Genomic DNA, 14,956 nt, shown 5'->3' with positions numbered 1-14,956 from the left:
CATAACTACAAACACTTATTACTTCAATTCACATAATCCCATATTATTTCTGTTCACAACATACATTATTTAATTATTTCTTCTTTCTTTTCATGTCCATAATAAGTATTTTATTTAACAATTTTTATTCATTTATATTCAACTTGATTAGGTTAAATAGACTCGTCCATATTTCTGGGAGAGGTGTTTCCTAAGCCGTCAAACCAGCGCAGAAGTATGTTCCAAGGAACGTCATCCAGTGGCGGCTCGCAGGGAAGTCCCATCAGTGGCGGCTCCAATGTATGAACCATTACAACCTACCCCTCCGCGAAAAAAAAATTTTACACAGTAAAATTTTTTTCCTTTCTATTCCGATTATCTAAATTTTTTGGGCTGGCGGCTGAAAAACTCAAACAAAAAGATAAAAATAAACAGGAATTAATAACAATTACACAATAAAATTTTATTAACACTAAAATATTCTTTCAATTTTTAATAAATTCATTTTTTTACTTCAATTTTTTTTTATTTTCCCTTTCATTTGAACAACAATATGAATCTCATTTATACTATAAAATTTTACTTTATCTGGCCAGATTTAAAATACAAGAATTTAATTCTTAACAACCACAATATACTTTCATAAAGTAAACAACTTACACATAATATTTATTTACATTAATTTATAATCATTGTATTTTTACAGAAGTGTACTGGACGAGTGCTATGTGTTTGTCATTCTTACCTTCAAGCTTTTTACATTCTTCGGGGATAATACTTTTTAAGTTCAGTTACATGCGATCGTCGCCAGCTATCTGAAGCATCCTCAGGATTAGACACAAGCACCGTATTAGGAGTTAAAAATCTTTGTACAATAAATGGACCACACCATTTATAAGATAATGATTTATTTATTTTATCTTTTAAAGAGGATTTTACGTGGGTTTTTAATAATACCATGTCCCCAACATTAATTACCACAGATCGACGTCTCTGCAGCATTAATTTTCTTCTAGTTTCCCAACTCTTAGTCATGTTACTTAAGGCATTTTTCCAGATTTCTGAACTATTATGTGTGTTCAAGTCGAACTCTGAAACTTCCCACCTCATTTCTAAAGGAGTTAGTAATGGACGTCCAAAAAATAATTCAGATGGGATAGCTTTCAGTCCCGAGTGCTCACAAAGATTTAACATAAATTGAAATTCTGGAATTGCCTCAGACCAATTTTGTTGATTATCACCAAAATACGCTCTAAGGGAAATTTTCAGCGTTTTGATAAAACGCTCTGCACAATTCGCCTCAGCGTGATAAGGGCTTATTTTAATATGTTTTATACCATGACTATAACAAAAAATTTTAAAGGTTTGAGAAACAAAGACAGAAGCGTTATCTGAAGAGAGGGTCTCCGGAAAACCCAATCGACAAAAAACTTCAAGTAGCTTCTTACATATGGTCGTAGCGGACAAAATTCTTAATCTCTCTAGAAAAACATACCTAGTTGCATTATCGACGCCGATTAAGATATATTTAAATCCTTTAGACACAGGTAATGGACCAATTACATCGACCATTACGTTTTCCAATATTCTAGTGCTATGTGTTGATTGCAATTGACCCATTTTCTTTTTATTCCACTCCTTTATTCTCTGACAGAGATCACAAGTCTTGACGTAATTCTTTACGTCATCTACGATCCCCTCCCACGTATATCTTCTCATTACCTTATGTAATGTACGGAAGGAACCGGAATGTCCACCCGTCAATCGATGATCGTGGTAAAACTCAATAACAGGAATACGGAGATCGGATGGGATCACAACCTTATAAGGATAAGAAAGAGCCCTAGTCTTTTTCATAAGTAATCCTTTACTAAGAATGTAATTCCGAACATTTCGACCATTCTCAATTTCTTCTATAATACCCTTTAATGCTTCGTCCTTTCTCTGAAGATCTTTAAGTGGTTCCTTTACCAAAGGTAAACTCCATGAGTTGGCCACATTTAAATTTCTTTTCATGATTGCCAAACCCATCGGCCCATCAATTTGACTGAACTCAAACGGATCGTACATACGAGTAAAAAAATCAGCAACTATGTTTTCCTGTGATTTTATATGTTTAATTTTGAAAGAGAATTGACAAAGTGTTTCTACAAGTGGGCCATACTTTTGCAACCTTTTAGCATTACCTAATATCCAACTAAGTGCTTTGTTGTCGGTATAAACATCAAATTCATTTATTAGATAATGCTTATAGCGTTCTATTGTGCTAACAAGACTAATAAACTCTATTTCATAGATGCTTCTGTGTCTGCTTCAGATAGTTTCTTCGAATAGAACCCTACAGGGAGAAGGCGATTATTGTCGTCATATTGAGACACGCATCCAGCCACCGCTTTCCCTGACCCATCAACATGAATCACAAAGCGTTTAGACAAATCAGGCGTTTTCAAAACCACATTATCGATGAGTGTTTTCTTTAACTGATCTAAGCAAGCTTGATGTTCCGCCTTCCACTCAAAAGGTTTCTTAGGAGAACGCAATTCACTCAGTGGTGCCATTAGATCTTGTAAATTTGGAATAAATTTTCCAAAATAAGAAAAAAGACCACGTATTTTTAACACACCACGTCTATTTCGAGGTGGGGGAATATTTTGAACTGCTGATATCCTACTTTGATCTATTTGAATATTATTTCCATCAACTACAAACCCAAGATAATGTATACGTTTGTAAAAGAAAATACTCTTATCTGGTGAAATAGTAACACCAAAAGCGCGCAACCTATCTAAAACCTCTTTCAGAAGTATCTTATGTTCTTCAATAGTTGATGAAAATAAAAGTAAATCGTCAAAATATATTCTTACACCCTTTCCTTGCATGTCACCTAATACCCTTTGCATCCCTCGAGCCAAAAGGCTGCTACCAGTTTTAATTCCTGCAGGAACTCTATTATATTGGTAGGAACCCTTGGTGTTACAATAGTAGTAATCTCACAAGAGCTTTTATGCAAAGAGATTTGTTGGTATGCACGTTTCCAGTCTAACCTGCTAAATACAGACATGCCTGCTAGGCTTGTTAAACATTCCTCCAAATTGGGGGAAGGAAAAACATCATTAACTATGAGCTGATTCGCCTTACAGTAGTTTCCAACAATTCTGTACGTGTTATTTTTATTACGAACTAGAAAACAACTACTTCCATAATTGGAATGATCAACTTCAGTGAGAATACCTTGTTTAATCAACTCATCGATATGATCGTAAAATATTTTTTCCTTAGCCTTTGGTACAGGGAAAGGAGCTTCCTTAAAAGGCTTTTGTTCTTTCAAATAAATTCGACCCTCAAACCCTTTTATACAACCAATATTATCAGATATTTCGTCACTATACTCTTTCTTTAACTCGTCCACGAATGCAAGAACCTCAGGCTCAGTATATTGTGTAGGAGAATTTAAACCAAGGAAATCCACTGTTGACATTCGCGGTTTAATATCACAAACTGTTTTTTGTACTTAAACATCTGCTGGAAAAAACTTTTTACTTTTTGCTATTAATTCATGAAATTTATTAGCTTGTTCTATATCGATGTCAGAAGCTTGTGATGAACTGTCATCATAACTGCATTCGGAGTTTCACTAATAACATTTACGGAACTATTATTCAAAACAGTCAATTCCGGTAAAGCCTGAACCTTATTATCCACATCGCTAGCAGTATTCTTACTTTTTCGCTTTCTTTTCCTTCTTTTCTTTCTACTCGAAGACGAAGAATTAGTTAAGTTCGAATTTAAACGATTTGACTGTAATTGCTCTAACTCATTAGCTGATTCAACCACTACCTCATTCTGACAAGCAGTAACTATATTGGATTGTGTTGTATTTTCATCTATCACCGTTGCCAAATCAATCACTTTATGGTTATCACTAACCATCGATGAACGCATAGTGTCATAGTTCCTAATAATGGGAATAACATCATCAGCTCGATGGACAATATTTGCAGAGTTTAATTCATTCCCAATTACACAATCATAATTTCTGAATTCATGTAAACTAGAATAATATCCATTATCAACGTCCTCTCGAGGCATACGTTCAGACGATAACATAGAACGCAATTCATTTAATTGATTAGTAGATGGGACTGATATTTCTAATAACTGTCTCTCTATATCATGAAGCTCAATCTCACACTGTATTCCAATATCCGCTAACGGTAGCCTTTGATCACTTGCCTTCACAAATAACGACGCTATCTTGCCGGTATTTTTCTCTAAGTTCTTAGTATCAAAAGAATTTTGGCCAACCGGGTCACCTGATCTAAACCCCTTATGCTCCACTGAAGGACCAGAACTATTCAACGTATTGTATATTATATTAACTATCTTCTTGTTATTGCGTAATCTTAGTTTATTTAGTCCATAATCTATCACCGAACCAGTAGCTCTTAAAAATGGCGTTCCTAATAAGCAATCACAGGGAAGATCCTCAACTATCCTGAATCTCACTCTTTCAAACCAACCTTGTATGTTCAGTACTAACATAATCTCACCAGATGACCTGTAATTTTGTCCTAAGGAAGCACTTATATTTAAGGGTTGTACTTCAACACGATAACGCCCCGCCCCACACTTCCGAACTAGATGTTCTGTCACTAAGTTATATGATGATCCACCGTCCAAACAAGGAAAATCATTAACATCGTTCACTTTCGCCTTAATAAAGGATGCCACTGTGTATTTCATCTCAACTGGAACACAATATTGTTTATCACGCATACTGAACCAACGCTCATACCCCGCGGAACGAGTATCATCGATTAAAGTGCCGCAATTCTGATTTACAATTCGTTTATTATTATCTTTTTCTAATTTACATGTTTTAATTGAGGATGTACACGCATTTGTACTTTTCATATTCATTTTACGACTATAATCCAATTGACTTCTATTAAATTTAACATATTGACTAGCCTTAGAACGCAATTCCTCAATAGAAAGTGGTATAAGGGTTTGCAACATTTTGAACCTAACTGCCGGGTTCATTCCATTAAGAATTATTTTCACTAACTGTTGTTCGTTATCAAAAACATCTAATACTTTGGCTGAAAAATAGATAGTATCAATATAATAATCAACAAACTCAGAAAGAGCTTGTTTACGATAAATGCGTTCACTAATTAATGTATGTTTAGCCGGGTCTGTAATAAATTTTTCCACAATGTTCTTTCGAAATGAAATCCATGTAACATTACTGTTCAATGCCCTTTGAACGTCCCTCAAAAATGCATCTTCACATTTTATTAAAATAGATGACAAAAGAAATGACATTGGATAACTACTTTCCGATTGTACACGCTCCAAAATGAGTAATAATTCAAAAACAGCAAAACTATTATTACCATTAACCGGCTTAATATGCTTAATATTGTTTTCCAATACTTCAATGTTCTTATTAAATGAATATTTTTCAAAATATTTATTATATGCAAATGTTCTGGTAGGTTCGGATCTGGTACCATTACTTTTAGATTCACCCTCACATATATGATCACAGCTACGATCAGGAATTTGATTTACTGTCTCAATTCTCATTTGATTATAACGACCAGTATTTAGATGTAATGAACCTATGGGAGTTGAGTTTCTCAAATAAGATACTCGTCTATAATAGTTCTGCATATTTAAATAAGGATTTCGAACCCCTTCACTTCTATTCGGAGTAATATCCGCAGAAGGCTCACAGTATCTGTCACGAAACTCTACACGTCTTGTTTCATTACTCATACTATCAGGAAACACTTGATCCGACATAGGTGGTTGAACGACCCTACTCACATTCTGAATGGTTCCTGATTCGATCCCAGAAGCAAACACTGGTTCCACATTTCCATGCATACTAATATTCCTATTCTGAAACGTGTTGTCTAATAGAATAGATCGGGCAGGGGGTGTTAGACTCATAGAAGTCTCACCGACTGTACTATTATTTACAAAACCGGTCTGGTCAATTGTATAAAGATCATTATCGCTTGGCATGGTAATACTGACATATTCGTTATCGCAAGACATTTCAACCAATATAATAGCAAGTATATTCAATAAATAATAATACATATAAATCTAAATATATACAAGTAACTACCTTAATACTAAATACAAACTAAACTACAAAGAATTTCGACCAAAGCAGAAAAAAAACAACAGTTCAATGCAAACAAAAAACACGCAGCTCTCCCAGTACACATCCGTATTCCAACGATCTCAACTATTATGCAATATCTACAACATTGTCGATTATAATTAATGAATATTTCCTCACTTCTTTACTTTCTAACAGACTAACGTTTCCTTTAAGTTAAGTATCAATTATTCAACTATTTTCATTACATTGAACTGAATACATACCCAAAAAATTCCATAAATAATAAATAAGATTTTTCTTTTCTTTCTTTCTTTTTTTTTTGTATTGAGTAGTACTGTATTGAGGAGTTGAGTTATGAATTGAGGAGAGTTGTGACCTGTCGTTTGTAATGCCCCTCGATCTCGGTCCGATAGGACTCAACACTGAATTTAAAAATAAAAAAAAAGAAAAGGAATCCTTACCCCACAAGACCAGAGGCTCGTATCCACTAAGGTTACCGCAAGCAGCCGTGAAATTTTCCAGAACACAAGACTTAATATTATTCAGTTTTTAAAAAAATGTTATGGCAAATCAGAGCAAAAATTTCATCTGATAACAATTTATTAACAATAATTCAAAAGTCAAAACAGCTGAATAAATAATTTGAATTAAAGATTGAATTGAATATGTATGTAGTGATAATTTCCTTCAATTCAGCAATCTACCTTACAATAATTAATATTTAATTCAAGATACAATATACAACACCTTTAACCGATCGATTTTCCAATTTAATCAAGAATCTTAACGATTTGACAACTTACTAATTTATGAACGATGTAGCAACAAATGACGTAAGGTAGTATTTTCGGAACTAATTACTTAATAGAAACGAGGCAGTAATAAACCTCATACGCTAATAACTTAAGTAATGATTACTTAAATAGTTAAATACGTTACTCTTTCTTAAAGCTTGTCTTGCAATTTCTGGAATTTTACTTTCTTTCAAATTACAGAAACAGATCCGAGTTCGATTTCTTTTACAAGTTAGACTGATCAACCAAATGGAGCAAATAACACAACCGAACACATACATTAACTGTCACAAAGACACAGAAAGGATAGAAAAGGAAGTTAACAAAACTGGTTTCTTACCTTTAATTATCCGCAATCTGCTCACCCTCCTATTTACTTCTCTGTCTGTGCCCAATGTTAATAAATTCAGGAAAGAAATACAGAACCAACAACCAGCAAATAACGACAGGTTCCTTCAACAAAATCCCTCCTGGACTCGGCCATTCAACAAATACTCGAAGCGAAGGCGAACGGAAACTACTCGCAGCAACACCCAGCGGAAGCAGCGACAGGTCACAACTGACCTCCCACTACCTACGGAGCCACGAGGCAGGGAAGAAAAGCGTTGTTGCCACATCGTCATAACTACAAACACTTATTACTTCAATTCACATAATCCCATATTATTTCTGTTCACAACATACATTATTTAATTATTTCTTCTTTCTTTTCATGTCCATAATAAGTATTTTATTTAACAATTTTTATTCATTTATATTCAACTTGATTAGGTTAAATAGACTCGTCCATATTTCTGGGAGAGGTGTTTCCTAAGCCGTCAAACCAGCGCAGAAGTATGTTCCAAGGAACGTCATCCAGTGGCGGCTCGCAGGGAAGTCCCATCAGTGGCGGCTCCAATGTATGAACCATTACAGTTGTCCACTTCGTACAAAAGAATATACTCTGTAACATTTAGTGCATTGCTTCACCATTTTGCATACAGGTTCCCCTTGATGATATACAATATTACGATGATTGTTAAAACATTCTTCGCCGTAAAATTGACGATTGCAGTCGTTGCTCAGCACTAGCGTTTGATTCTTGTCAGGTCTCTGTAAACATTTGGAGCACGTTACAGGACAATTTTTCACATGTCTGTTACGTTCACTGTATTTTTTATGGCACGCTTCACAGTAGAACGGTTGCAAAACAAGCCGTTAAAGATTGGATGATGTCAAAATGTCCAGCCAAACAAATCAAATTTATGGGAGTGCGATTTTCGTCGTTGGGTCCCTCGTACATGATGTCATGACCTGTGAAGCTAGTATAGACTGTAATTTTATATTCTTTGAGGTATGACTGGAATTGCCGAATTTCATTTACACTGGCACCATGATCCAAATTCACTCCTGCATTTGCACATAACGCATCGACTTCTTGGTCCACAATACATTTTGTTTGATATTGATATTGCTTATGTCGTTTCATATCTACATTCTTGTATTTTTTCAGGCCAATAGCAATAACAAGGGCGTACGCCAGGCACCTTGAATCTTGATTTTTTACTCGTACAATCCCACGCTTGCAACGTAATAATTCTTCATTTTGAAGTATTCCTTGCCGCAAACCGCCGCCGTAGCCACGTGGAATATCCACACGATGAAAATGCACGGTGAATGGTTCGTGCAGGAGAAATGAATTGTTACTTTGTAAAACTCTTTCGAACGAGGCCCACATCGTTTCCAGAGTCAGGTTTCGTGCTTGGCGAAAACTCACCCAAAATGGCTTATTGGTATTGCGTGGCGATATTACCGATAAACCAACCATCGCCTCATCGTCGACATTGGCTAATAAATGGTCCAGCATTGCTTGGAAACTATTATGCACGTATTGGATAATATCGGTTCCTACGGGTGGTGCATTAAATTGAATTTCGAGCATTCTGCCCTCAATGTTAAATCGTCTATAATGACGAGTGACTTCATTACAAACAGTAAAACCCGATTCGGTCATGGTTAAAAGGAGAAAACAAACAAACAGGTACAATTACGATAAAATATGTAATGGGAAAAAAGGAATTGAGCAGCGTGAATTTACTACCAAAAGAAAAGAAGAAAGAAAAATCTTAATCACCTGATAAACAGGAAATCATAACATTCATGATAAATTCTTAACTAAGCAATTCATGTAAAGGTTCTGAGTTTGATTCCCTGGCGGTGGCGTTCAGGATCTCACTATTAAAGCACACGTACTAGAAATCAAAGTTTTTTTAAAAATAATTATGTTACTGAAATGAGTGTTTATTGCTGTCATACTGGAAATCAAACTCGAGACCATTGCATCAGCATTTAACTGACCTACCATTCTATAGTGATAAAAAGAATGCATGAAATGAATGAATGTTTCATCAGTAGTGAGATGTGACAAGTTCGCGTAAGCATTTTTTCCACTCACAACGACCTTTAAATGATGCGTTTGCAAGTTGAAGAGATTCATCAAACATTAACGTTACGCATACGTAATTGTCAAAACAAAATCTGAATAGCGTAAAACTTTTAACCAAATATTATGCACTCTTTTTTTATTTTCATCATGGCTAAGCGGTTAGCGTACATGCTTCTAACATGGAAGGTCTTGGTTCAACCCTCGGTGGGTTTGCTTTTCCACGTCGGGGTGCTGTCAAGCTTTTTTTTCTGAAATTTAATATTTTCATGCGTTATCATACATTCATTTCAAAACTAAGCTAAATGGTTGGCGTACACACGTCTGGCCTTGGTTCAATCTCGGGTGGTTGCTCGAATATTACGTTAAGCTGAAGGGACGCTAAACTAAAACAAAGCGTTTGCAAGTTTAAGAGAGTCATCAAACATTAACGTTACGCATATGTAATTGTCAAAACAAAATCTGTATAGCGTAAAACTTTTAACCAAATATTCATGCACTCGTGGCTAAGTGGTTAGCGTACATGCTTCTAACGTGGAAGGCCCTGGTTCTACCCTCGGTGGGTTTGCTTTGCTGTCAATCCTTTTCTGAAATTTATTATCCTCATGCGTTATCATACATTATTTTCAAAACTAACCTAAATGGTTGACGTACACACCTCTGACCTTGGTTCAATCCCGGGCGGTTGCTCGAATATCACGTTAACCTGAAAGGACGCTAAACTAAAACAATGTTTCAAAGGAATCGAACCATATTATTCTCAGACGTAGTTTTTAAAATTCTGTAATGCATTCTTTTCAAAGCCAAGCATACACATTTTCTGGTCATGGTTCAATTCCCGACGGGCGCCCAGATTCAACATTAAGCTGAAGGGACGCTAAACCAAAATAAGCAAACCATATCATTTCTCGTGACGAAAAATTTTTAAACAAAAAATTTTGAAACAAAAGTTGTCAGAAAAAATTTCAAATAAAATTCTGAAACAAAAAATTCAAACAAAAATTTGAAAGCAAGAATTTTCAAACAAAAAGTTTCAAAAAATTTTACGTTTCACGGTTAACCGTCAAACTTTATCCGGTTTTTAACTATTCGATTAACAAATAAACGGTTTTGATCATATTTATCAGTGAGTGCAAAATGTTGAACGAAACCAAGATTTTTAAATGTTAAACAAAACTTAAAACTGAATGCAGTAAAGATTTGAAAATCATCAACCAATCAGATTGCACGAAAGATAGTGATCAACCAATCAGATTGCAGGAAAGATAGTGATCAGCCAATCAAATTGCATTAACAATAACTTTGCTAGTGTCAGATTACATCACCTTATGATTAAATTTCAAACTGTTGTAGCATGTATTGCCTTTCGTCTATGAGTCTTAAGATTCAATAAGGTTAGCTATCAGATTTCAAATCAATCACCACCAATGATCTTAGACTATGAGCTGTGACTAAAGTTCAATGTATTGTTTCAAATTTCGCGCCTTATGTTAAAATTCTGTTTATCACCATTCCCAAATTTAAAGAATACTTCTCTTGATATACCTAAGTCTTAGAATTAATCATATCATTATATGTTCAATAAGGTCAATAATGTCCGTCAATTGTTTACCTGAGTAGAACCAACTGTTTTCTAAAAGTGTGTGTACTCAAACTTAAGAAGTACCACAACAAAGGAAATGAATCCCTGTACACTACCTCATCAAGGACAATCACGTGGTACAACGTCTTGCTTACGTTTATATTTGGAGGGAATAATCAAAACCAATGACGTAATTTCATTTGACAATTCTCAAATTATCCTACAAAGTTTCAATGTACCAATGTTCTGGACTCCTAATGCCATCATAGGTTAATAACTGATCACGTGATCATACTCATATTTGACAATGATTTACCCAATGAATGAGATACTATCCAATTTTAAGAACAATTACCAATTATTGATATGACAATAAGAAATGTACCCCCTCCCAAAATTTAAGATTGGTACACAAATACACCTGTGTCTTATGAAAAAGTAATAAATCCTGTACTTATTCAATAATAAAGCCGGTCAATAACCTTTAAATTTTGAATATTTGATCATAAGAGGAATACCAATGGGTCCTAGAAAACGTTTACCGAATTTTGTTATTTGATAATTCCCAAATTTAAAAGGAAACATAAATATATAAAGGTAATAAACCTCTGTACATACCCATATAACGTGCTAAATAGGGGTCAATAACTTCCGAAATTTGATTTTGGTAGTTCTTTACCCATGAAAGGGAACGATGTGGACCATCCAAATTTATAGTGGTACATATTGAAGTCCTGTACTATGACACCAAATGCTTATATCAAACAATTTCTAAAACTGAGTGGATGAGCCAAGATACCCCTCCCAAATTTTTAAAGGGTGCGTCAATGTACCCATGTCTTATGATAGGAAATGAACCCATATACATGACCATATAACCATATAAGGTAATAGAACCTCATCAAAGGGAAGAAATTGGGCCAAAAACAAAACACGTGGTACAACATATTGCTTATGTTTATATTTTAGCAATTTTTACCCATGAAAGGGAACAAGATGGACCACCCAAATTTATCATGATACATGTTGAGGCATGTACTATGATACCGAATGCTCAAATTGGAAAATTTCCAAAATTTAAGGGGGTTGGCCATGGTACCCCTCCCGGGGTGCATCAATGTACCCATGTCTTATAATAGGAAATGGACCAATATATACATGACCATATAACCATATAAGGTAATAGGACCTCATCCAAGGGGATAAATTAAGCCAAAACCAAACACGTGGTTGTACTAAAATTTGGCAATTTCGTACCCATGAAAGGAAACGAGGTGAACCACCAAAATTTATAGTAATTTATATTAGAGTCCTATACTATAATACCAAACATATAAAAGGGACAATTTCCAAAATTAAAGGGGTGGGTCAAAGTACCCCTCCAGGGTGCACAAATGTACCTATGTCTTATGATAGGAAATGAATTCCCATACGTGACCATATAACATATAAGGTAATAGGACCTCATCCAATGGAATAAATTAGGTAAAAAACGAAACACGTGGTACAACGTATTGCTTACATTTATATTTTGGCAATTTTGTACCCCTAAAAGGGAACGAGGTTATAGTAATATATATTAGGGTTCTATACTATTATACCAAATGTTTAAATTGGTCAATTTCTAAAATTAAAGGGGTGGGCCAAGGTACCCCTCCCAAATTTTTAAAGGGGTGTACCAATATACCCATGTCTTACGAAAGGTAATAGACTCTTGTATACGCTCATATAAACATATAAGGTAATAGGACCTCATCCAAGGGGATAAATTAGGTCAAAACCAAACACGTGGTACTACGTATTGCTTACGTTTATATTTTGGCAATTTGGTACCCCTAAAAGGGAACGAGGTGGACCATCCAAATTTATCATAATACATATTAGGGTCCTGTACTATAATACCCAATGTTTAAATTGGGCAATTTCCAAAATTTAAGGGGTGGGCTAAGGTACCCCTCCCAAAATTTTCAATGGGTGCATTAATATACCCATGTCTTATGAAAGGTAATAGACCCCTGTATACGCACATATAACCATATAGGGTAATAATACCTCATCCAAGGGGGTAAATTAGGTCAAAAACCTCCGAAATTTGAATTTTTGACAATTTTTTTACCCATGAAAGGGAACGACATCGACACCCAATACTGATAGAGGTACATACTATGGTCCTAGGCTACCACACCAAATTTTTAGATTTGGCAATTTCCAAAATTTAAGGGGGGTGGACCTATGTACCCCTGCCAAAATTTAGGGGGTGGGCCATGGCACCCCTGCCAAAATCTAGAGGGGGTGGTCCTAAGTACCCCTAGGTCATTGACCCCGGGCCAAGGTCATTGACCTTTGACCTATGACGTCATAAAAATTTTTGCTGACTCGGCTAGCCATAACGGGGCCCCTACTACTGAGACCATTCTTAAGGCACCAGTTGCTAACAGCTGAAAGATACCTATTAAGTAACTCTATGGTGTCCATAATATTTTCAGGTGTACTACTAATGAAGATCTGTGTCTAAACTTCATAAAAGTGAACTGATGCATTCTTTATGACTGTAGAAAGATCTGCAAAAAAGAGTGAAAGTAATAGTGGCCCAATATGAACCTTGCGGAACTCCTGCCTTCATCAGGGATAGGGTAGATGCCAGAGTCTTTGCTCCACTTAGTATTACTTGTTGCTGTCTACAAGAGAGATAGCTGGAGAACAACTTAATAACTGATTCCCAGAAGTTTTTGTGTTTCATTTTGGCCATTAGGAGTTTATGATTTACTAGATCGAAAGCCTTCGAAAGATCTAACAAGATCAAAACTGTTACCATTGAATTTTCTATTGAATTTAAAATCGAATCTGTAATTTCTAAAAGAGCTGTGGTTGTGCTATGTTCTTTACGGAAGCCGGATTGAGTGACAGCCAATATTTCATTTTTGTTGATATAACTTGTTAATTGCTGAAATGCCTTTTCTAGTACTTTGGAGAAAATTGGGAGTATATTTTCTATGGGACAAAGTTCATTAAGTGACTGTACAACTGTATTCTTGGGCAGTGTAACCCCCTTCGCTCGCTTCCACAATTCTGGAAAACAACCTTGAGTTAATGAGTAATTTACTATGTGAGTAAGTGGAGTTAAAACATACAAACAGACAATCGAAGCATTTTTCGTGTTATGGTATGACATCATGAGCAGGGGCGGATTAAGGCTTTTTGGGCCCTGGAGCAGACTATTTCAAGGTTACTCTATGTTACGAATAATTCCAGCGCGTAAATTTTCTTTGCTAGCTTTTGGGAAGTACATTTACAGATAACACTGTATTAGGAAATAAGAATCATGTAAAATCCTACATTACTACACGAAATAATATAATCTTAATGCCATTATTGATTGAAGATAAGAATGCTGATGCTGTATTAGATTCTGCTTCACAGATATCAATAATTAGAGAGGATTTAGGTTCACCTAAGGCTAAGATATGGAATATTGACACACAAGTAAAAGGAATTACTCAGAATTCTCTTCTGATAAACAGGACAGCAATTGTACGTTTCAAAATTAATAGAACATTTTATCATGCTTTTCGGATGTTAAGTAATTTTTCCCAAGATATATTGTTAGAGAATGACTTTTTAGTATTTCAGAGAGTCCAAATTGATTTGTATAGAAAAGTTTTATCGTTAAGAGATTTGGAAAACCTCCTAGATTTGCTGTAAATAATGACAGAGATATTTCCAAGGAATTGTCACCACAAGCTAATAATTTGGTTTGAAATAGAGACCCAAAATAGCTCATTCATTCACAAAATAAGTATCGTGAAGACGCTGGTGGAAAAAAACTTAACTCTAGCCATACCACGAGCGTAGTGAGCTTGAAAAAATTCATTGCTATATTTTAGTATTAAAGGAGTGATTTTTGGCGGTTCCCTGAGCCTAGGGGCCCCGGAGCCTGGGCTTCATTGGCTCCACCTTAATTCGCTTCTGATTATGAGGTCATGTTGTTTTAGGCCTCACCCTTGCGGGTAATTAAAAATTAGTCTGTCTTTAAACCT

Source organism: Thermobia domestica, chromosome 15 (genome assembly GCF_964235325.1).
Source record: "Thermobia domestica chromosome 15, izTheDome1.hap1.1, whole genome shotgun sequence".
NCBI classification, from domain to species: domain Eukaryota; kingdom Metazoa; phylum Arthropoda; class Insecta; order Zygentoma; family Lepismatidae; genus Thermobia; species Thermobia domestica.
The sequence above is the reverse complement of the archived record's forward strand: the minus strand, read 5'-3'. Positions refer to the sequence as shown.